Raw genomic sequence first — 23,553 nt, 5'->3', positions numbered from 1 at the left:
GTTTTGCATCCTGGTGCAACGGGCAGTGAAAGGAAATGTTATCTTGTCCTTCGTGTTTGTTTTGCCTGCTTCATTCACTTTTTCGGCACGAGGTCCGTAGTCTTGTATACTATTGTATTTCGATTGCCCATGTAAATGGTTCGTCATTGATTGAGAGAAGTGGGGAAGGAGATTGTGGTGCACTTCGAGCACCCTTTAATTAATGGATTCTAGTTATCCACAAGCACAGATACACAGAGAGAACGAGGCATACACAAAAGTTTGTGGGTTGAAGTTGTAATTGCGTAATTATATTTGATCTTGCTCAAAAACTAAACTTTTTTTAGCAATCAAATCAGGCTGAACATTGGGACACAGACAGCCTCACACAGCGCACCTCATACCTTCGATGCATTATCTGTGATTAAATGTTTCCTAATGTTAAAGTTTTTTTTTGAGAATGTCACTTCAAAACAATGTTCTGGGATTTACATATGGAAGAAGTGAAAATAACTTGGTTATTCTAAAACATCAGTGAGTTAAGAAACAATCGTGTTATGATTCGTTTGCTCAATATGGGAGTTCAGGGACACAGCTGATGTCTCTGGCTCCTTCACACGCAAGAGGTGTGCCAAGTTGCAGCTCGTGGCAGACCACATGATGGCTCAGGAGCTGAGGATGGATTCACTTTGGAGCATACGTGATGTTGAGAGGGTCGTGTTTAGTACGTTTAGTGAATTGGTCGTACCACGGATTGGGATTGCTGAGGGAGGAAGGGAATGGGTGACCAAAAGACAGAGAAAGAGCAGGAAGGTAGTACAGGTGTACCCTGCGGTCAACTGCGGCCAAAACAAGGATACTGCTTTTGATAATGTTGGGGGAGATGGCTCCCCAGGAGAATGCAGCAATAGCCAAATTCCTTTCACTGTGGTTGGCTATGCTGTTCACAAGAGCGGGAAAAAGATTGGAAGGGCTGTCGTCATTGGGGATTCAATTGTAAAGGGAATAGATAGGCGTTTCTGTGGTCGTTGACGGGACTCCTCGGTTGTATGTTTCCCACGAGGTGCACAAGTCGGGGATGTCTCGGATCTACTGCAGATAGTTCTCAAGGGAGGATGAACAGCTTGTTGTTGTGCTGCATGTATGCACTAATGATATAGGCAAAAATCGGAGTTAGGTCCGACACGAAGAATCTCGGAAGTTCGGAACGAAGTTATAAGATAGGAGTTCAGAGGCAATAATCTCAGAATTGTGAACAGTGCCTTATGCTAGTCAGAGTAGGAATGACAGAATAGTCAGGATGAATGAATGGCTGGAGGCATGGTGCAGGAGGGAGGGGTTCACTTCTTTTGTACATTGGGGCTGGTTCTTGGGGCGGTGGGACTATTACAAATTGGATGCTTTACAACTGGCCATACTAGAGCCAATGTCCTTGGGGTGCTTTTGCTTATGCTGTGAGGGAGTGTTGAAACGAATGCGGCGGAGGTTCGGAACCAAGTGTGGAGGTTAATTGACTGGAAGGGGTAGTAACTATGGCCTGTAAGAAACTAGATAATGAAGTCATAGTTACTTTTGGGAAGAGTAGCAAGGAGGGAGAATTAACACAGAGGAACTGGTGGTCTGAGGTGTAGTTGTTTCAATGAAGCAAATACAGTGGGTAAGGCAGATGAAGTTAGAGCTCCGATTAGTACCTGCGAGCATGCTGTTATTGCTATTACTGAGATTTGGTTGAGGCAATGGCATGAGTGGCCACTAAATATCCCAGGATATCGATGCTACAGGCGTGATAGAGAAGAAGGCAAAAGTGGTTTGAGAGTTTCATTACTGGTCAAGGAAGGTATCAGAGCTGTGCTGAGGGCGGGCTCTATGGAAGAATCGAGCAGTGAAGCATTATGAGCAGAGCTCATAAATAGGAAAGGTGCAGTAACCATTTTGGGATTCCACTACAGACCTCACAACAACGAACGTGAGATTGAGATACACATATAGAGAGAGATCATCCAAAAAGTTTGGAGCACGAGGATGGTGATGATAGGAGATTTGAATTTGCATAGCATTGACGGGGATTTATTTAGCTTTGGATTTGTGGATCGAGCAGAATTTCCAAGGATCATCCAGAGTGTTTTGGAGAGCAGTATGTAAGTAGTCTAACTCGGGAAAGGTCTAAAATTGACCTGGTGTAAGGAAATGAGCCCAGACAGGTAGTTGAAGTTTCAGTGGGGGATTACTTTGGGAACAGTGATCACAAATTCATAAGTTTTTGAATACCCATGGACAAATACGAGAGTGGTCCTGTAGGAAGATCGCCAAACTGTGGGAAGGCCACGTTTTACAAAATTCGAAAGGAGCCGGAGAATGTTCATTGGAAGCAGATGTTGAAGTGAAATCCACATTCGATATGTGGGACTCTATTAAAGAGAGGATGATTAGAGTTCAGGAGAAATATGGTCCTGTGAAAATAGGGGATATAAATGGCAAGATTAGGGAGCCATTGATAAGAAATGAAATTGTGAGATTACCAAGAAGTAAATGGATCTGTACATAAAGTCTAGGCGACTGAAGGTAAACAACACTTTGGACGAATATTGGGAATGTAGGACCAATCTGAAACGAGGAGTTAAGAGGGCAAACAGAGGTTGTCATATATCCTTAGAGGGAAGGATTAAGAATAACCTCAAAGCCTCTTATTCATATAGGAGGAGAAAGAGGTTAACTTGGAAAAGGGTTGGCCCAGTCAAGGACAAAGAAGGAAATATATGAGTGGAGTCGGAGAAAATGGGCGAGATTCTTCATGAGTATTTTGCATCGGTATTCAACAAGGCGAAGGGCGTGGCGGATAGAACAAAGAACAAAAACGTTTAAAGCCCAGGAACAGGCCCTTCGGCCCTCCAAGCTTGAGCCAATCCAAATGTACTGTCTAAACCTGAAGGTCAACTCCTAAGCATCTGTATCCCTCTACTCCCCACCGACTGATGAATTTATCTAGACGTATCTTAAATGAATCTACCGTGCCTGCCTCTTCCACCTCTGCTGGAAACGCGTTCCAAACAATCGAATGATAACCGTCACAAGAACATAGCATCAAGTTAAAGTGGAGAAAGCACCTTGACAACGTGCATTCCTCATTATCACAAAAAATGCCACGTTTAACGGAGAGAATTTATAACATGCATGCTAAAAATAAGCCATAAAAATAAATAAGGTAAATGCTCAAATGGCGAATTAACATCGTGATGTTTGTCAATGATGTTGTGAAAAGGAAGTTTTGCAATGGAATGGAAAGAAAAGCATAGAAAATTAAGTTGGAACTACATACATGCTTCAGGCAAAATTGCAGTATTGATAGAACCAAAGAATGATACTCTCACCTGCAAACTAACTAGAATACCTTACCTGGAACACCGAGAACTCCAAGGATAGGATAATAAATGGCAAACCCCACACCTTCTGGTATTCCGTGCATTGTTACCAGAAGCTCTGAATGAGCTCTGCAATCCGATGAAATACTCATTGTTATGCATAATAGTAGGCTCTAGGGAGGCCATGAGTGGGTTTCATGCTTGAGCTAATTAAATTTATTTCAGAAAATAACTTTGTGCAGCTGTGTTCGAATGAAATTTATGTTTTAAAGAATTACAATGCTTTTCCTTCATGGGATTTCACAAGGCTGGAGGCTTTATTGTCAGAAGTAAAGTGAATAAATATTATTGAAGTTATTTGTGTAACATAACAGCATATTATTTATAAGTATGTTCTAAAATCCTATATTTTGGTGAGTAACATTGTGGTGCCATCTGTTTAAAATATCATCAATCTAGTAACAATTTAACATTTACTTTCAAATTACGTATTTTACTTATTACAACAAATACAAACATGCTTCAGGCAAGAAAGCACGAACAAAGTTCACATTTTATTACAAATATAAAATATTCTCTGCAAAAGAATGGAAAGGAAGGGACTGTTGCTGAGACAGAGCCTTTTGGTTTTGAGCTATTACCTCCTCAGTTTCATTGCTGCATTTTAAACAATGGCCTTAAAAGTCGAGATTGGATCAAAATTTAAACTTTTCCTATACTCATGTGATATTCATTCACAATGGTACACGATATAGAATTAAAATAGAAATTTCATGCAATATTACATCTTAATAATAGCGTATTGTGAAACCCACAGCCAAACTGGATTACAGCAAAATTGATATGGTTCTTTCCGATTGAGTGTGGAATCTTCAAACGAAGGCTGTCAATGACTGATAGAGAGGCAGAAATAAATTATTGAAATATGATTCCACTACTTTATTTCACCATATGATCGTTTCAGTCTTCTCTTAACCTTGACATGACGCATACTGTTCTCTCCTCTATGCATTATTTTTGAATAAAGTTAATTCTTGAAAATTAAATGTTATGTCAGCATTTTGCCATTAGAAACACTGACTATTTTTGCAAAAGAGAACTTCGTTGAACGAGTCAAACAAGATCGAAAAATGTTCGAATCGCAAAATAAAATAACGATATTAGCACAAACAACATATTGCTTTAAGTGCTCAGCATAACCTGTGACCGAGATAAATGATCCATAAGAACTGCTCCTCCATTGCCCAAACATATTTCAAGAAGAATGGTGAGTTTTCATTCCCCCCTAATTAACTGACTGCCTTTAACGTTGTGCCAATGCAAAACCAACTTTGCACAGTTTTGGCAATGTTCTAATGCTATTAGGTGAATGACTGAGGAAGCATAACGTGAAGATTGTCAAAAGATTCTGAAATAGCCTTTTGAAGTAGCATAAATATGATCCATCACTGTTTACACAAGAATGTGCTTACTTCCCATTTTCAAAGAGTCTACCTATCAATAAAGATTCAGTATGTGCATCTATTTCGATCTGTCAGTTCGAAATCTTCTGTCTCCGAATTGGCAGAATTGGACATATTGTTCAAAGTTGTCAAACGTGACGCAATGTTTTGATTGTGAGTATGTGTGAATTTTGCACATGTCAGAAGAAAGCAGACCGAGATACTGAAATTCAGGCCAGTGAGGTAAATGTCACTAGCAAGCGATTGTAAAGAAAGTGTAGCATTACTGACATAGAAGTGGAGGAAGCTGAATTGAATTAGATCAAAACAATAGACAAGAGGAATGTAGGTATGTTAAACAAATGCAGAACGATCTGGAAGATAGAGCATTGTACCTAAATATTTGAATTTGTCAGATACGGCAGGAAGAGTAAAAAAAGAAGGACGTTATCTAATTGCCAAGTGTAACAGAGTACTGAGATACAGAAGGGTGTTCCAGACCATGAAGTGTGGTAAGTTAGTACTGACATGGGGTAAATAATTAGCAAGTTTCGTAGAACATTTTCATTTCTGATCCATGCAATTCATGGAACCACAGTTTCACGATTGTTAATCTGCCAGATGAGGAAAACCAGCAATTTAGTGTCAAATTCATGAAACTTCCACACATAATCTGTGCATTTGCTCGATCAACAAGGATCCATTGTCCTTCCAAATGTCTCAAGTAAGACTATCTCCTGCACCTTCTAGGTTTTCATCCATAACTGGGTGGCTGATTGTGTGGAAAATAATTTATTTCATCCTCATGTTGTCTTTTTCACAACACGTTTCCTTGAAGACTAGAATATCATTCTACTGTCATGTGAATATTGCACGAGTTCAGTGAAAAGGTTTTGTAATGTCCGCCTTCTTATGACGACATGTTAGGGGGCAAGTATTTCAGTACAATTCTTGACTACAGCAAAGAAATAGAAGCATTTGCATTATTATAACGATCTGAGGAATACGTTTATAAATACAGGTAGCCATTACATCAATGCAGCTCAGCATAGCGTCCCAGTACGTGGGTCTGAACGAACGTTCCAGATCAGAGTCCACGAAATAGCAGCAATCCTCGTTCCACATTAATCTCCAGTCCGTTCCATACAGGCATTCAATTGCTCCAGACTGAGTCGTGGACTGCTTCCCCCGCACTGGTGTCAACCTATGACTCACTGCCTATGCGATGGCCCGGAGTTGCTTTCTGGGGTGCTGATGTGGGACTGATTCTCTGCGCTGCTCTCTTCACCTGCTCCAGTGCTGACAGCCCACACGCAGCTCCCGGACCCGTGGCCCACTAACTACGGCGGGGCTGGTGGCTCATATTTTGCTTCAAGGCTTTGGCCCACGCACCTTTAAATCTATGACTTCTGGCTCTCTAACATTTTCGGTGCGGGAACAGTTTCTCCCATTCTATTCCGAACAGAAACTGCTGCAACAGTAGGAAGGTTCTCTTTCAGGTATACATTTGTTATTTTTTCTGTGTGTGAACATACTTTTCTTTCCATGCACAGTACTGCACTAATTATTTACGATGTGTGTGAAAATGTTGAAAGCAGATCGCCGAAATTATGCTGAACCAATGTCTCGAATTGACAGGTTGACTTGTGAGGTCAGCACGGATACTGGAGACTTGTCTGTTTGAGGTGAGAAGTGAAAAAGCCTATTTGACTGGCACACATAAGACCTTGAGAGTCTTGGCAGCGCAAACACGGAAAGAATGTTATCTCCTTTCGGAGACTATTGAACTCGAATCGACGGATTGATGATTAGGGTTAGAGCATTCAATCCAGAGATAAAGGTGACGTCTTTTGTCATAGGGACTATGAAGTTTTCAATTCTCTTTTCTAAAAGGCACTGTAAGCAGGTCTATGTTTTTTTAGGTAATGTTAGATAAAATCCTTGCTTTCAGAATACACATGAATTTTAATCAGGGGTAGATGAGAATATGAAAAATTCAGATAAGTCTTGATCTTCTGAACAACAGAATATGCATGAGTTACAGCATCATTTGTCAAACCAGGAAGTTTGTACGAAACCCAGGTTAAAGTGAAGATTTGAAGATGTTTCCATATTTTGTTCCAGGATATTGACAATCGACTGCGTTATCAGCTGTGAGAGATTGGACTGAAACTCATTGACTATCTCTGAGAAGCACTCCTTCTGAGTAAATATTAAACCAAAATCCTGTTAAGCAGTTCAGGAAAATGCTGATGGCCCCCTGTCAGTAACTGAATGTAGTGAGTGGGGGGATTCCTTAATGAGAAAAAAAACAACGTCCTGGCCCAACTTTTCAAATGCCAAGAATGGCATCAGTGAAACCACATGACCAACTTCTCAGCTCAACTCTCTGGGTGCACTTAAGAAGGCAGACTCTACTCACAGAACAGTCTCCAACCCCGCTCCCTGCAGATCAGAGTAATGTAGGAGAGGATTTCGCCTCCAAATCAAAGGACTTGCCTTAGCAAGTTAATTTGATCATTCTACAGTATATCAGTCCAGCTCTCAGTTCCCGTCTCCTGAAAGATCTTTCAGCTTACAGGCTGTATGAAGCATTTGCTGCAACTGGCAGCAGCACGATGTGACTCCATCTTGTCCTTATACTGTTTGCCTGTTTAGCAGGTAAATACAGATCCAACAATCTAATACTGTGACAATTTGGTACAAAGCTTCATGAATCCATGAAAAAAACAGGCTTTGTCTCTGGCTCAGTTCCACTTTGCGGACTAATATCTCCTTTTATAATTTCCAGGATGTGTCTGTCATTCAGTGGTCCAGAGCCCACCAGCAGACATCAAGGAAGAGTGCCAGTCTCTCTCTATCGACTGCATTCTCTATAATGGCTTCATTGCATATCCTTTGCAGCAGGGCGAATTCTTCAGATAAACACAGCCTGGAACAGAGCGGGACCGGATCTTATCTGGAGGATGGTTTGTCTTGATTTCAAATAGAAAAGAAAATACATTTTCGCCAGATGCTCAGAATGTGAAAGATACTGCCACCTCTTATTTTAAATCCTTGTACAGTTACAGCAGTCAGTGATGTGGCTTGGCCTCGCGCGATTTCAAAATTGTCTCTGCAGATTATCACAGAAGAATGTTAAAATTCGAACCCATCACCCCGGAGCAGCCCTTATCGCCCCCTCTTACCACCAAATCCACTGTCCTGGTTCTCATAAAACTGGTTTGTTGTTGCTATGGTTTTTTACTATTCTAAATGCTGAGGGGATCTGAGGGGATGTGTTTTGTGGGATAGTCGTCAGTGAAACGCTGTTGGGAATGACTGATGCCTTTCAGGATTCACTAATACCTGATGCCATCCACTTCTGAAGCTAGCACCTGAAGTCCCTTTTTACTCAAAAAGTCCACACTTGACCAATACCGGGAGATTTGATGTTGTGTAGAAATATTGTGTTACTGGGTGGAATCACACAGTGGATGAGACCTAAAGAAATATCATACACAATTGCAATAGATATTCTGTTGGCCTGTACCCACAAATGCATTCAGAGAAGTTCGTATCCTCGTTTGATTTTACTGTAATTTCATACTTCTGTTCTCTTTCTATGACAATATTCTCAATTTCTACGAAGACTTCATCTCCAATTCACGTTCTCTGAGATTTTAGAATTTCCTCAAGAACAACTTGAATTGATGCATTACATCAAACTTGGAGTTGAGTGCACTGATTCACACTACTGACGCAGAGCCAACTGGTGATTTTCGCCCAGGACATTAAGGTGTCATTAGTTCTTGCATTTGTGTGATCGAGAACATTGTCATTGTGGTGTACGATGGAACAGTAGATGGATTCAGAACTGAGGTGATTGTAACAGCTGGCAAGTGACTCCAAACCCCACCGTGTTCAAAACTGTCCAGGAAAAAGCGTACTATTATTGCATTCTTCTCGTCTAAATTTCTTCAATACAATTTCAGCTAAATTCAACAGATTTCTGAGAGACACGTTTGTTACAAATTTAGATTTGAGAGCAGAATTATCTGCATGAGTCAAGTCCGGGAGTCAAACCCAAGACATGGGTGAATACGTGTGGTTGGCTTCATTTGACACATCCTTGGTCAAAAGGGTCATCGGATGATGCAACCATAATCCCAGTCTCTCACTCTCATTCAATTTGATTTGTTTAAAATGGATTAAGGTTACCAAAGCTGTAACACTCACTCACACGTGTTGAGTTGAACTTTGCTGTGAACACAGGAACGTGTTAAAGGAGCTGTCTTCTGTGCAAACGATTTCTCCCTGGTGCTGTCAATGGGAATGTGGAACTAAAAAAGAGCATTTCGCTTTGCAATTATTGGTATAAAGCCTGGAGGGGTACAAAGCCGAGAAAATGACATCGGGGGCTTCAGACATCCTGATTTTAGCACTTTCAGAATTTTATTACTGGGCAGTCAGTGACTGAATTCAGCTCTATTCGTTGTGACATATCTTTCAGTTGCGCCTATATAGGCAATTATTTCCTTCCTTATTTTAATATTTCAGATACTGGTGTTGACCTTTCTTTTCAACTAGGACCTAGAATTCCACAGAGAAGTACAAACAGCGAAATTAGAAAAGAATCCAATTTCCTCTCTATGTTTCACCTTTTCATTCGTTTGAAAGCAGACAATCGACGCACCATCTAACGATTTGACTACAATCTAGAAACTGCCCGTGGATGACAACTGGCTCGTTTCACTCTGACAATTCATAGTCTTCTCTCAGTTTCGAACTCAGTTTCTCCTCTTGGCTGTGGCTGGTTTCAAAATATTACCGAATTGTCACTGCAAATGTCTCTGATGTGCCTTCATTTATAACTTGTTTTCAGTCTTCTAGACTGTCTGTTGTCATGCCAATCTTGAACGAGACTCGCATACAACTGAGGTCATTGATCTAACAGTCGTGTAAACAGGAGAGATATGTTTCCATCATTGGTAAGATCAGTGCAATTCTATCTTTTTTAGTAATTACAGAAATGAAATAACCTTGAATGTTATTCCTTTGCTGATATTGTTTGTTTGGCTTTTCTTCCTCACGTCATTGCAATGTGTTCTGGTGTTTGGTCAGAGTGTGGTGTCGAGAGTTGCTTTCGAACGGAAGAACTGTGACCATCGTTTTGCCACAAGGGTCGGTGCTGGTCTCCCTACTTTTTGTCACTATGTATATATGATTTGAATGTGAATAAAAGAGATGTGGTGAACAAGATTGCAGGTGAGATCAATATTTGTGGTGTAGTGGACAACAATGTAGGTCACTTCAAAATACAATGGAACGTTGATCTTTCGGGCTGATGGCTGAAGGAATGGCAGATGGAATACACATCAGATAAAAGTGAAGTGCAACAATTGAAAAGTGAAAATCAGGGCAGGCTTGCACACTTACTGGTAAGGTTCAGGGGAGTCTTGCTGAATTAGAGATTGTAGATTGCAGGTTCATAGTTATTTGAAATTAGAGTCAGATGTAGACTATATCGTGAAAAAGGCGTTTGGTACCCTTGCCTTTCGTCGTCAATGCATTGCATATCCGAGGAAGGTGACCACATTGCAGCTTTACAGGACATTGTTTCGGCCAACTTTGGAATACTACTTTCAAGTCTGGTCTCCCTGCTATAGGAATGATAGTGTGAAACTTAAAACGGTTCAGAAAAGATTTACAAGGGTTTTTCCAGGCTTGGCGTTTTTCAGATGTAAATATACGGTGTATAGGCGAAGGCTGTTTTCCCTGAAACGTCAGAGGGTGATGTGTTAACTTACAGAAGTTTATAAAATCATGAGGGGCATGGATTGGTTGATTAGTCAACGTCTTTTTCCTAGGATACGGGTGTACAAAACGAGAGAGCATATGTTTCAGTTCAGGCGGGGGAGCAGCAGATTTTAAAATGATATTGGGGCACTTTTCTCATGTAGAGTCTAGTGCATTCATGGAATAAACAGCCAGAGGGAGATGTAGAGGGTGTTACAGTTACAACACTGAAAAGGCAGCTTAATGGATATTTAAATTGGAAGGGTTGAGAGGTATATGGGCCAAATGGTGGCAAATGGAGCTAAAGTAATTTAGAATATCTGATTGTAATGGACTGAAGACTCCTAGCTGTACATCCCTGATTCGATGATATTGAAATTCAACTGCTCGGTGAAGGGTCACAGTTACAGATTGGATTACTCTGGATTGCATTATGTTAACTGTATCTTATTAAAACTTAGATTGACCTAATTAAACATATCTATCCCTTAATGGATCCCATAAGTAATCCCTTTGTTGATCGTTTGAATACGAAGAGCTCAATGCATTTGGAAACAGCGCAGAGGACAATGTGAAGACAGATGAACCACCTTGATATTCCTGAAATTTACCACCCTACCCAGGGCGGAATCTGCTGTTTAGATTAATATACGTCTACATTATCAACTTTGATATTTTTTAACACCGCTGAGTATAGGTTTGAGCAGACTTACGCATCATTTTCAGCGTTAGAACAGCCTGGGCCTCATCTAGAAAGTCAGGGAGTATGACAAGATTCCATAGAAATCTTTGATCTGCAGTGAAATGCTGAATGAATTGCGTGTGGAGACATTTGTTCAACTGTCTGTCGCTCCAGAACAAAACGCTGCACAGTACAACTGTATGAAGCTCCAAAAACAGCAGATGGATACATTGGGAGGAATATATTTGTACAGAGACAGATAAGAACGTGAAGCTGGCTGACATGTTGAGTGTTTGGAGAGAATGATTTATTGTGATGATGGTGTAGTTGCAAAATAGGGAAGTTAAAATGCTAGGGATTAGAAGAAAACAGGAATCACGCTCATTACAGTCAGTTGGGAGGAGGCATTTGTACAGTCCAAGAACCAGATGCAGGCAATTACCCCGAATGGACTGTTCCTGATCTGAAGATTCCACATGATGAAAACTTCAGACAACGCTTTGCCAGGAAACACGGAGAATTATTCATCAATGGACTGATGGACTTGAAATTGTTTGACATCCTGAGAATGTAGATCTCAGTGACGGTAAAACCAAGGTGCAAATGGCACTGGCGAAGCGCAATCACCAATTGGCAGACTTGGTACCAATTCACGTGATGGGAATTAGCAAACCACGCCGCAAACAGACAAATATTGATAAAATGAAATGAAGTGGCTTGTAGCAATTCTCAGAAAAGTGAATCCGATTGAGATTGAATTATAATTCCAATCGGGTGGAAACAGATGCTTCGGCCAAACAGGTCCACACCGAACCTCTGAATACTAACCCACCTAGGAGCATTCCCCTAACTAATGCATCTGACTTACACATCCCTGAACACAATGGACAATTTTCCATGGCCAGTCCACCTAACCTGCATATCTTTGGAATGTGGGGAGAAAGAACTGAGCACCTGGAGGAAACCCAGCTGATGTGGAGAGAATGTGCAACCGCCACAAACGGTCGCCCGAGGATAAATCGATCCTGGATAAAGCACGCTGTGAGATAACACTGCGAACTAGTGAGCCATAGTGCCATCCTTGATTTCCACATTTAGGGAAAGACAAATAGTTGCAAAAGTACACTGGAACTTCAACGCAGTGAGGAAATATCGGAAAAAAATGCATTCCTGCATAAAATAAATAAACTGTCGTAAGAGATCACAAAATCAAGCATCCGACTTCACAAGCTTCATTAAGGAGCGACATTGAGGACAAAATCAAAGAAATTGTGCGAACACTGTGGAACCAGATTTGACAACAACGAGAACATTGTGTCACGTTCATGGAAACGTGATTTAGGACGGATTAAAGGCACGATAGAGCACGCAGAAACATTTACAACAATTAATTGACGATCCTGGGAATTCGGAGATGGGGATGGATTGAAGACGTTGGGACTACTTTTCTTCAAGAAGAGCAGTTTGAGAAAAGGGAAGAACCAGAACAGTGGCAAATACCGCACAGGAACAGGGTCTTCAGCACTTGAAGCACCCGCTCACACATGTTTCCCTTGCATATTAAATTGTCTTCACGTACGGAATCCCCATCCCTTTATTTCCTTCCTTTTAATGTATTCGTCCAGGTCCTTTTAAAATATGGTATTGTGCCTGCTTCCAACATCTCCTCTGGTAACGCAAACCAGGCACTGCACTACTTTTGTGTGGAAAACTTGCCTCGCAATTCTCTTTTACATTCTCTCCCCTCTTGCACATTTAACCTGTGTCCTGGGGGAAAAAAGCTTCATACGTTTCATTCTATCCAAGCCACTCACAATCTTATAAACTTCTATCAGGTTTCCCCTCAACCGCCTGCATCCCGATGACAAAAAAAATATATATCCAATACTTCTTTATAGCTAATATCCTTCACTGCAAAGAAAATCCTGATAAACTTTATTTTGAGCCTCTGCAAAGCATTCACGTACTTCCTACCTGGTGAAGGTAATCCAAATTATGAAGTGTATGGATAGATTAGATGAATTAAAACTTCTCCTGTTAATGGAAAACTCGAGAGCAGAAAATAATACATTGAAAAGAATTTGTTAAAGAATGCATGGCGGCTTCAGAAAAAGGAATTGTACACTGAATAATTATGATCTGGAATGTATTTCCTGAGACTGCAGGACAGGCAAACTTGATCCAGGTGTTCAAGAGCAATTTGTGTTATTATTTAAGAATTGAGAATGAGTCAGGCTGTTTGGCAGAGAGTGGGAACTAGTAGCGACTGAATTCCTCGTTCAGGTAGGCAGCGTGTAAGGCCAGAGGGAATGACCTTCCACTGTGTCATCATTGTTCTTTGCTTCTATTCTCTGACACTGTTCTCTACCGGGCATCTCGCTGAATCACTGCTGAATAGTTTTATGACTTTCTGTTGGATCTTACTAAGGACAGTGATGTAACACAGTGGGGATTATTGTTAGTTACACAATTCTGCAAGGTGATCGTATGCATAAGGAGGATAATGAACGAATAAAATGTTTTACCAAATGCACATTTCGCCAGAAATATGCATAAGCTTTTTTTCTTACCGTCCCTGGTGTCCCGCAGTCCTACTTTCCAAACGTCTGCTGCAGGTGACACTGTTACTTTAAGCTGTAAATATTCAGGGTTCCGTCAGTATAGAATTTACTGGTACGATCATGTCCCAGGACAGGTTCTGAAGTATCTGCTTCAGAGATACACTTCAGGAGAACAGAATAAAGAAAACGTAGCTGGAAGAAGAATTTCTGCTGATATTGACTCTGCTGCGAAAATCAGTCGTTTAAATATCGCCACAATACAATTGAGTGTCTCTGCTGTGTATTGCTGTGCACTGAACCGGCGTTCAATATACGCTGTCATCCAGAGCACGGAGAGAGCTGTACAAAAACATGACGATACTGACCAACACGACACAGTGATACAGAGCATAGAGACAGCTGTGCAAAAAAAAACTGAACGTATTGAGGATTACAGCAACAGCAAAGCAGAGAAGTGAGAGAGCGGTAATAACTAATTCATTGGTTTGCAGTTGTGGGATGTGGGAAATTTGTGAATGGGGACTGTAGCATAAAAAAGGCATTCGTTGTTTGCTAATCCATTGTACATAACGGAAAGATGATAATTATATGAGTAAGTTTGTGATTTTCTGAAAAATAACTTCAGATTTTACTTTCTGCATTTTTGAAGAAAGCTATTGGAAAATTAGTCCTTGGGGAAATTGGTTTGTTCTCCTCAACAACAGGGAGAGGATGGAGAAAGCAGTTTCAATGAACATTGACGGAATTTACCTAGATAAACACAGGGGTTTGTCAAATTTGTGAAGTTCTGGGGAAGTAGCAAGAGTCGTGGGACTAATTATTTTATAGCTTTAGAGAGCAGGGATAACAATAAAATGACAAATGCATGAGTGCTTTATCTGAAATTTGCATTTACATATTTTCTTAGGGAAAAATAAACCTCAGTAAGACAAATACTTTCCGATAAGATTTTATGTAAAAGCATAAACTGTATTTCGTAACGCTCAAAGGAGAATCAAGTGGAAAAGACAATGTCAGTTGCATTGAGTTTCAACGTCAAAAAGTAATCACTTCTATTTCTCACTTCAATGGTAATGGAAGGTATATTCCTCCTTCACGGGGGTAGAGTTTTCCACTTCGCCCTAACTTGACTTTCGAAGGTAATTTTGTTCATCTTATTTTATTTATGCTTTAGATTGTTTGAGGTTCTACAGCATCGTGAAGATTTTCCCGGCAGACTCAGAACTGTCAGTTGGTTTCAGTTTGTGCAGAATCTGTTGTGATGTTAATTTTACCGGGAATTGCCTCTTCTGCGTCCCAGAAAATTTAAATTCCCGACAAATAAATTGTCTGATTCTGTCCCATCCTCCCCGAACCTCTGCGTTTTACATTATGTACAATGTTCAGGACAGTGGCAGGTTAATCGACCATCAACTGGAGAATGCCAGAACTTTGTACTTTACACCAAACTTTCACCGCTGTTAACCGTAACAAAACAATTTTCACTAAGGCGTCGTGCTCTTCAGTTCCTTTGTCTCACCTGCAATTTTCCTTCTCCTGACATTACCTCTGCGAGCTCCATGCACTCTGCTTTTCAATGAGGTCTGTATTCCGATGCGATTCGGTAACAAAATCATTTTTTTCTCGGACTGTCCTGTTGTGAAATGGCTGCATTGATAATCCTTTATTCTTCACCCATTCACAAAATAACGAGTTTCCACATCCGCCTCCATGAACACATGCATAATATGAAATATGTTTGTAGTGTCAGCTCCTCGTTCCCTCTGTTCCAGTTGTTATGGACTAGATCATGGCCCCTGAAAGCATTTAAAAAATGGAGCCGATAACTGTTATTTTCTTATTTTAACGGTAGATATGAACTGATTGTTCCAGATGTGATGTGACTGGTCCACCAACACGAGGTAACACAAAACACAATTTATTCAAACACTGCCGTTAATATACACAGAAAAGATAACAGAATTTAAAATAACTTAATTTTTGGAAAACATAATAGAATGATAGATCTAGTACCTGTTACTAATTAATTGGTCGAATACATTAAATCCCATAACACCACTGGCAAGACAACTGGATCACTTCTGCATCGCCTATTTTTGTCTCTTTTTTTTCCCTTTCTTTTCTCTCTTTTTTTTTGTTCTCCCTTTAGCCCTAAACGTGAATTGTGGAGCAGCGGCTGGCACGGGCAACAAGTACCAGGGCAATGAAGCCAAGCACGGCACGTGGGTTGCAAGCCATGAAACAGCATGGAGGCTGGGAGGACTCAGCATTCCTGGATCAGTGTATGGGCTGTGAGGCCCGGAACAGCACGAGTGCTGTGAGTCCCAGAGCAGTGCAAGGAAGCTCTTGAATCCACGAGTTAGCAGCACGTTCTGGACGAAGACTGGCAAGGAGAAGGCAGTTCTCAAACTTATCTTGCAGCAACTGAGTGCTTGGACGGAGTGGACTGGAGGCTTGGAGCGGAGCAGAGACGGTTTTTCGACTGGGTCAGCGTGGACGCCCTGCATTGAGCTGTGACAATGTAAAGTGTATTTGAAACGTCTTACCTTGCTGTAATTTCAACCCATTGATAACGATTTTTTTTTTGGAACTTAGTTTTAAATACTACAAAGTGATGCAACTCCTTTCATTTCACTATTGCATGCAAGATTTGTACCTATGCATTTGTGCATGAGATATCGCCATAAGAAGGCAGGCGGTTTAAAACATTTTCACAAAATGCTTACGATGGAGTACACGTTACAATAAAGAATATGTTATTCTTTTCTATTTTATTATATCCTGTTCTGATTTATTATATTTTGTTCTGATTTATTATATTTGTTCGGAACATGTTCTTTGGCAAAAAGATAAATTCAAAGACAGATTCTGACGTGTAGTTCTCCAATACAGGAGGAAAGAACATCAAGAGAGATTTCAGAGAAAACAACAGCTCAAAATAATTCACTGAAGCATCCAGCTCTTTTGGGACCACAAACAGCTTCTCACTGTTCAGGCTGAAAAGAAGACTAGAAAGTCTGCATTGTGAGATCAGGCCACAATCTTTCAAACTGCTTCCATTTTTCCAATTTCGTGAAAAAAATCTGAAAGCCTCCTAAATTGTTGACGTAGGCCATGTCCAGTATGCAGTTCTGAACCGATGTATTTGCAGACTCTCTTCAAAAAAATCCCAGGATGGAATAATCTTTTCAAAGTGACCGACCTGTCACATGGTTGACAGTAGATCAGTCTGTTTTCACTTCCTCGATAAATCTGTGTTGTTGTTGACCTCTGCTTTCAGCCAGAGAGAGAAGTCATCGTTGTATGGTGTGAAGATCAGAAACAGAACCATGCTGGATGTTCCATCTTAATGCTTGCTCTGATTTTATTTTATCACGGCTGATCATTTCCTCATATTCCGTTATTGCAGTTAATTCGATGAACAAACATATTGAGTCACTGTTCATTCTTGTCATTGGCGAGGCCAGCATTTATTCCCTACCACTAATTGCATTGGGAAGGGTTCTGTTGTGCAGCCTACTTCAGCTACTGTCGGCCTCAGAGACAAAAAAAGACAAGACGACTGATTTGCTATCCATTTGTAAACTTACTGGAGCTGTAAACCTTGTCAACTTCAGTTTACGCAATAACCCAATAGTCCCACCAAACTTTCCTGACAAGGAAAGGCGGGGGGCAGATTGCGGTTGAACACAAGTATAAATTGCTCCAGTACCAATCATCATAGGAATAAACTGTCCTTCCAAACTAACCTGCACAATAGGTTCTAGTTCAGCCTCCCGTGTAATAATAGAGTATTGCCCCTTATCACTTGGGTTCTCTGTGCACCCCCCAGCACATCCTGTGCAGATTAAAATGCCGATTGGGCCTGTAGCGATTTTGTGGCGGGACAGTCGGTCATTCCTGACCCATAGATCTACCCTGGGGCCGGGAGGTCCAATACAGGCAATTTCATCTAAAATGACCTGGTTGAGAATACCCCAAACACACTATTTCTGATCCTCCCTAAATCTGTCTTCTCACCATACCCTTTGGCCCCTCACCTCCTTGCCCCAGTCATGGGGGACCTCAGTTCCGTCTAGACTATTAGTTAATTTTATGTTGCCCTCAGTATGCTATCTGTGGAAAAGGTCTCCCCCCCCCCAAATATTTATTATCGGCTTTGGGTTGTCTGGCACTTGCCAGGCGACAAAAAAGGGTTTCCCTCGACCAGCATGTTGTTCATTTCATTGGCGCTGAACATCGCAGTTGTCACTGGCAACATAATCTTACTTTTCTCTCAGTGTCTTTTCAAGTTCCTCGAGCTGCATTGCGTCAAATTTCTTAGCATCTACTCCTGTTTCAGGCAGCTTCTTATTTTCTTTGTGGAATCTTTCGACTGCACGGATGACATGATCTCTGATTTCCTGGAGGGCCATGGACGTTAGCCACACTACCTCCTCTAGCTTAGAGTTGACTTGAGGGGGCATTGCCTCAAAATTAGCAGTCTGAAATATACTGATCAACAGTTGACTACCTTCCACATCGTGTTCTGTATCAAAATTCCAACTTTTCAACTGGTTTTCCAAATAGACTGCCTGCTATTCATTGATCCTTTCTCAAAGCGTTGGGATCGATCTTAGTCGAGTCCAAGGGCCTGCCATACCCTTTCTCTTACTGGATCAAACGCAGCACCATCAATCATCGGATTGTTCACAACATTCTTCAAGTGGGCTCAGTCAATTATCTTTTTTAAAGTCGAGGATCCCACGATCCGTATTGGCAGGACCTTCAAATCCCCCATAGCCAACAACTGTCATGCGATGCATTCTTCAAAGGCTCTCTTCCACTTTCCTACTTCATCATGTAAATTGGGCAGCACATTTCTCAGCCTTTCCAGATCCTGGGTTCTCCAAGGAATGTATTGCAGCTGTTTCCCTCCTTTTATAAGCAACAGCAGCAGCTTCTTCTGTTGGAGCTTCTTGCCCGTATTAAAATTGCGACGTTGTGATTCCTCATCAGACTCCAAATCTAACCTTATTTGTATTCCCTCACTCTACAACTCGCAAACGTCCCTTACCCATCCATCGGTTCTTAAGATTCCTCAGTTTCAACTAATTAATAAAAAAAAATCTATTCTCATTCGTTCTGCCTAAATTATTCAAGGGCTGCATCTACAGAACGCACCCGTCACTGATGGTTCCTTGAAAGAACGTCATAAACATCCAGTGCAGACCTCAAACCTCGAACATGACACTCATAGTCCTGCACTGATAGTGAACAGCCTGAAGTTGTGACACCGCATGTCTCAATGTCAAGCCCTGACTAACGGTTGATGTCTTTGCTGGTAGAGTGCAATGGTCAACAGCGTGCATGCGCGCTAATCCTGAATCCGGAAAGGAAAGCTGTGAGTATCTCTGCAAATTGCACAGGGATGGAGTTGGTAAAATCGTTTCGCAGGGGATTTACCCACAGGCAATTTAAACAAAGAGGAAAAGTGAAGTAAGGCTGGAAGTGCGAAGTAACTCATGTCTGGCAGCATCTTTGGAGGTTAATCAGCGTATCGTTTCCAATAATGCATAAGAGTCGCTGAACTTGAAATGTTGATTCTAATTTACTCTACTAAGATGCTGCTGGACCTGTTAAGTTACTCCTTCGTTTCAGAATTCCAGCCTTTGCATTACTGTACATTTATTCAAGAGAATATTCATTTCTGCACTTCCATTCTGAACTGGTATTGAAGGCTTTAATTACGTTTTGTTTCTGCAGTGCATTTGAAGCAGATACTTGGCAGCTGTGAAACTGAGCTCATCTGTCACAACAAAATCTGACAGAGTTGTTAAAGTCATCAAGACCTGAACATCATTTGTTTTGAAGTTGGAACACCAACGTTCGTTCCTTCCGCCTGTAGGCAAAGAATGCAACAAAGAATCAGAGTCGTTAGGTGAAAACCAAATTTCAATGGGAAAAATGGATCGGAGCCAGATAAATTGCAATCAAAATCACGTGTGAACATTGAACTGCTTTCAAGCAGAAATACTTCCGACACGATTAAGATATATTCCCATGAACGGTGCAGACAGTGGTCGCAAAGCCAATGCTATTTTGAAGACAAAATGCAAAAGCAAAGTTAAGATTCTCAGGGAAAAAGCACTTGTGACAAATATGAGGTTGATAGCTAAATGACAACCAAGAATAAGTGAATAAATAAATGTCAGAAGTGTGACCAAACTTTGAAAATTTGGCTGAGGCTAAAATAGATTTGAAGCTAAGTCTCTTCAATAGTCATGTCACCAATAAATGTGCAATTAAACGGACACGTATTGAGTGTGGAGAAAGCTTCAAAAGATCATCCAGACTCGAGAGGTTCAATTTCACCAACGCTATGGATTGTGGGAAAGGGTTCAGCCACCCATATGAGTTAGACATTCATCGACACAGTTACAGAGTCGAAGCCGTTGATTTGTTCGAAGTATGGAAAGGGATTCATCGGGCCATCACATATGCTCTAACATCACTGCGTTCACACTGATAGAAAAGAGACCTTTTAAATGTCCAAACTGCCAGAAATTCGAAAGTCGCTCTGGTGAACTTATTCTTCATCAACGTGTTCATAATGATGACAGACAGCTCTTCTCATCCCATGATAGTAGTAGGTGTAAGAGATCGCCACAACTCACTGTACATCCGTGCATTCACGCCACGCGACGCCATTTTCCCGCCATGAGTGGGAAAATATTTACCACATCATTCTTACGTTAAGCTCAACAATGATTCGTCTTGTAAGTTCAACACACTCCTCTTTTGATTGGGGGAAGGGATTTACTAATTCATCTGAGCTGATGATACACCAGCATATTCACACAGAACGACGCTGTTCATCAGCCCTGAATATGGGGAAACAAAGTCATTGTAATCCAATCAGGTCATACAGCAACAAAATTACAAATGCGATCTCATTCATAGTTTACAACACATTGTTGCAGGTCTTGGGGTAGATAATGAATCAAAACATTTTGCAAAATACTTTGACAGATTTATTTTCGATTAGTCATTGAGAAAGTGATCATACAGACATCCAAACTCAGAAAAAACACGCAGTTTCTAGTCGTGGAGACTACGATTCCCAAGGGCGTCAGGAGAAAAGAGCTTTCTACTTATCTGATTTGATTTGGTTTGATTTGTTTTTGTACTGGAGGCATCGATGACTTGCTGGTATATTTCAAAAGTCAGTGGTTTTGGTGGACTTGAGGGGCAAATCATTAACCAGCGACCTGTGACTTTTAATTCAGTGCCTCAAAGGGTGGCAGCGTAGAAAATCAAAAAATATTTAAGAAAACTTCAGAAGTTCACTGACAATGTCCACAATTGTCGATGATGTCAGTGATTCTGAAAATAATTGCATTTGTTTTAGCTTACTTTACATAATGCATTCATGTCTTCCTGAAAGTATAAACGTTTTGGGGTTGGATGCCACACAACAGTTTAAGATTCACATCGTCGTTTTGCTCCAGGGTTATAACTACTCCTGTCAATGTAATCTCCTGCAGAAGCAAAATCTTTTAAAATGTCTTCACTCATCTCATTCATGTCTGTTGTGCATTCTTGATTTCACTTGCTTCATGTCTGGGGGCCATCTTTTTCAGTTGCACAGGACAGAAGCTCTAAATTTTCCACCTTAAATTGTTCCTACTCTATAAATCTCTTTAGTCCTTAAATACACGACTGAACCAACTCCTTCGTGATCAATCTATCTGTCACATGTTCTAATACTACTTAGTCAAAACAAAACAAAACATTGCCGAGCTGGAGATCTGAAACAAAAACAGAAAGTGCTGTAGAAGCTTGTCTGGCAATATCTGTGAAAGAGAAACATTTCTAATTCAAAATTACTGTTCTCCAGAACGGGCAAGACGTATAAAATTGCTGGAGTTTAGACTTTAGAGAAGGGTGTGCAATCAATTTTTTTTTCTCAGTGTGAACTTGATGATGTTTCAACATGGTGGATGACTGAGAGAATCACTTCCACAGTTCCAACAAGTGAAATGCGAATTCTATATTTGCTACCACCAATGTGTTTTCTGCACAGAATGGCAATTGAATCGCTCGTTACATACTGCAACATATCCTCCACGTTAGGAATGCCATTCACTACAGAACATTCATTCTTGTCTGTTCCGCTGGATCAGTGTTTGGCATCAGCTTTGTTGATAAAAGCAACACAATTACAGTTTCTCTGCACTATAAATAAGGCATTTTCCTTAAATCTTCCAAAATAGATAATATTCAATTAATGATCAATTCAACGACTTCTCCCAGTTCTGATAAAATGGTTTGTTCAATTTTCCATCCATCCGTCAATTTTCCTCTCCTTTCCATTGCTTGTCAAATTGATACTAAATGCAACAGCGTCAGATAGAGAACATTCAAAAGCACAAAGGGAGGTTGTGAAATTGATTTGAACGAACCTGATAAATTCTTGGGAAATTACTCGGAAAATGTGAGTCAGAACACCCGTCGGATTGTAATCGATTCATGACTTCTTATCTACTACTCTTCACAATAATCTGGCCCCTATCGAAGGAGACATGGGCAGGGGAGGTAGAAGGACAAGAATTGGGGTACTATGTTCCTACTGGAATGTTGATATAATCTCTCTAACTATCCACCTCCATCAACCGGAAGAACCAGGGCAGAAGATCTCACACATTCCGCTTCAACTCACCCAATGTCCTGTCTTGTGTCGCATCCTGTACTTGAGGTATCGATTACCAGTCATATCAAACAGTTCTTTCCAGCACGGAAAGAATGTCTTCGGCCCAGAATCAATGCATCAGGTTCAGTGCCTCTTACCCCGAATTGGATCTGAAGCCTCGTTGTGAGAAGAAACACCTTCGTAACTTGGTCATGTTTGCAGGATTTAAACAAAATGCAACGGTATTCGTTCAAAACTACGGCCTGGTTCCAGCAAAGAAAGGAAGCCTTCAACCACTCATCTGTCCGTGTTACACTCCAATTGTTTACATTTCACTCTTCAGTTTATACTGCCTCACCTCGTTCTTCAACAAACATATTGTTACAGAATTTTGACAACAGGGATTATACAATGAAACCAGAGCCTCTTAGCTCTGTAATAAAAGCTCTCACAAAGTACAGTGACCTGACCCAGAAAACGGACAATACAACCACTTAGTTCCAGCTCTGTTGTTACAATCTGTATCTTTGGACTTACATTGGTACAGCTTATTGCATTCAATCAGTGACCTGGTCTCAATCAATTATAACTTGAAGACTGGAGTTTTCACGTAGCAAAGTCTCTCGGAGTTTCACAGGTACTTCAGGCCATATTAAATGACATGACGAAAATCTTGGCCAAAGTGATCAGTTGTAAAGAGTGTTTGCAAGGAGGAAAATGAAAGAAAATGTTTTCAAATATTTCGAGAGAGAATTCCAGATTTTATTGTCCAAACAGTTCAAGGCATGGTCAGCAAAAGTAGGATATTCAAAATCAGTGACGGAGTATCCGGAAACGGTGTTTCTATGCACGTGGGCCCATAGCCCAAAATATGCGGATACTGGCGATCTGAACTCACGACATTCAAGTTTTAGAGAAATTCAGCAGGTCTGGCAGCAACTGGCGATCACGTTACAATGGTCAATCATTGGAATCGGAACATAAACTATTACTGTCTCTGTGAATGCTGCCAACGCTAATGAGTTTCTCAAACACTACATCTTTTAATGAAAGTCTTATAATATTCCTGTTCATTGACATG

This window comes from Chiloscyllium punctatum, chromosome 36 (genome assembly GCF_047496795.1).
Source record: "Chiloscyllium punctatum isolate Juve2018m chromosome 36, sChiPun1.3, whole genome shotgun sequence".
NCBI lineage: Eukaryota > Metazoa > Chordata > Chondrichthyes > Orectolobiformes > Hemiscylliidae > Chiloscyllium > Chiloscyllium punctatum.
Note: the sequence above shows the minus strand (reverse complement) of the source record.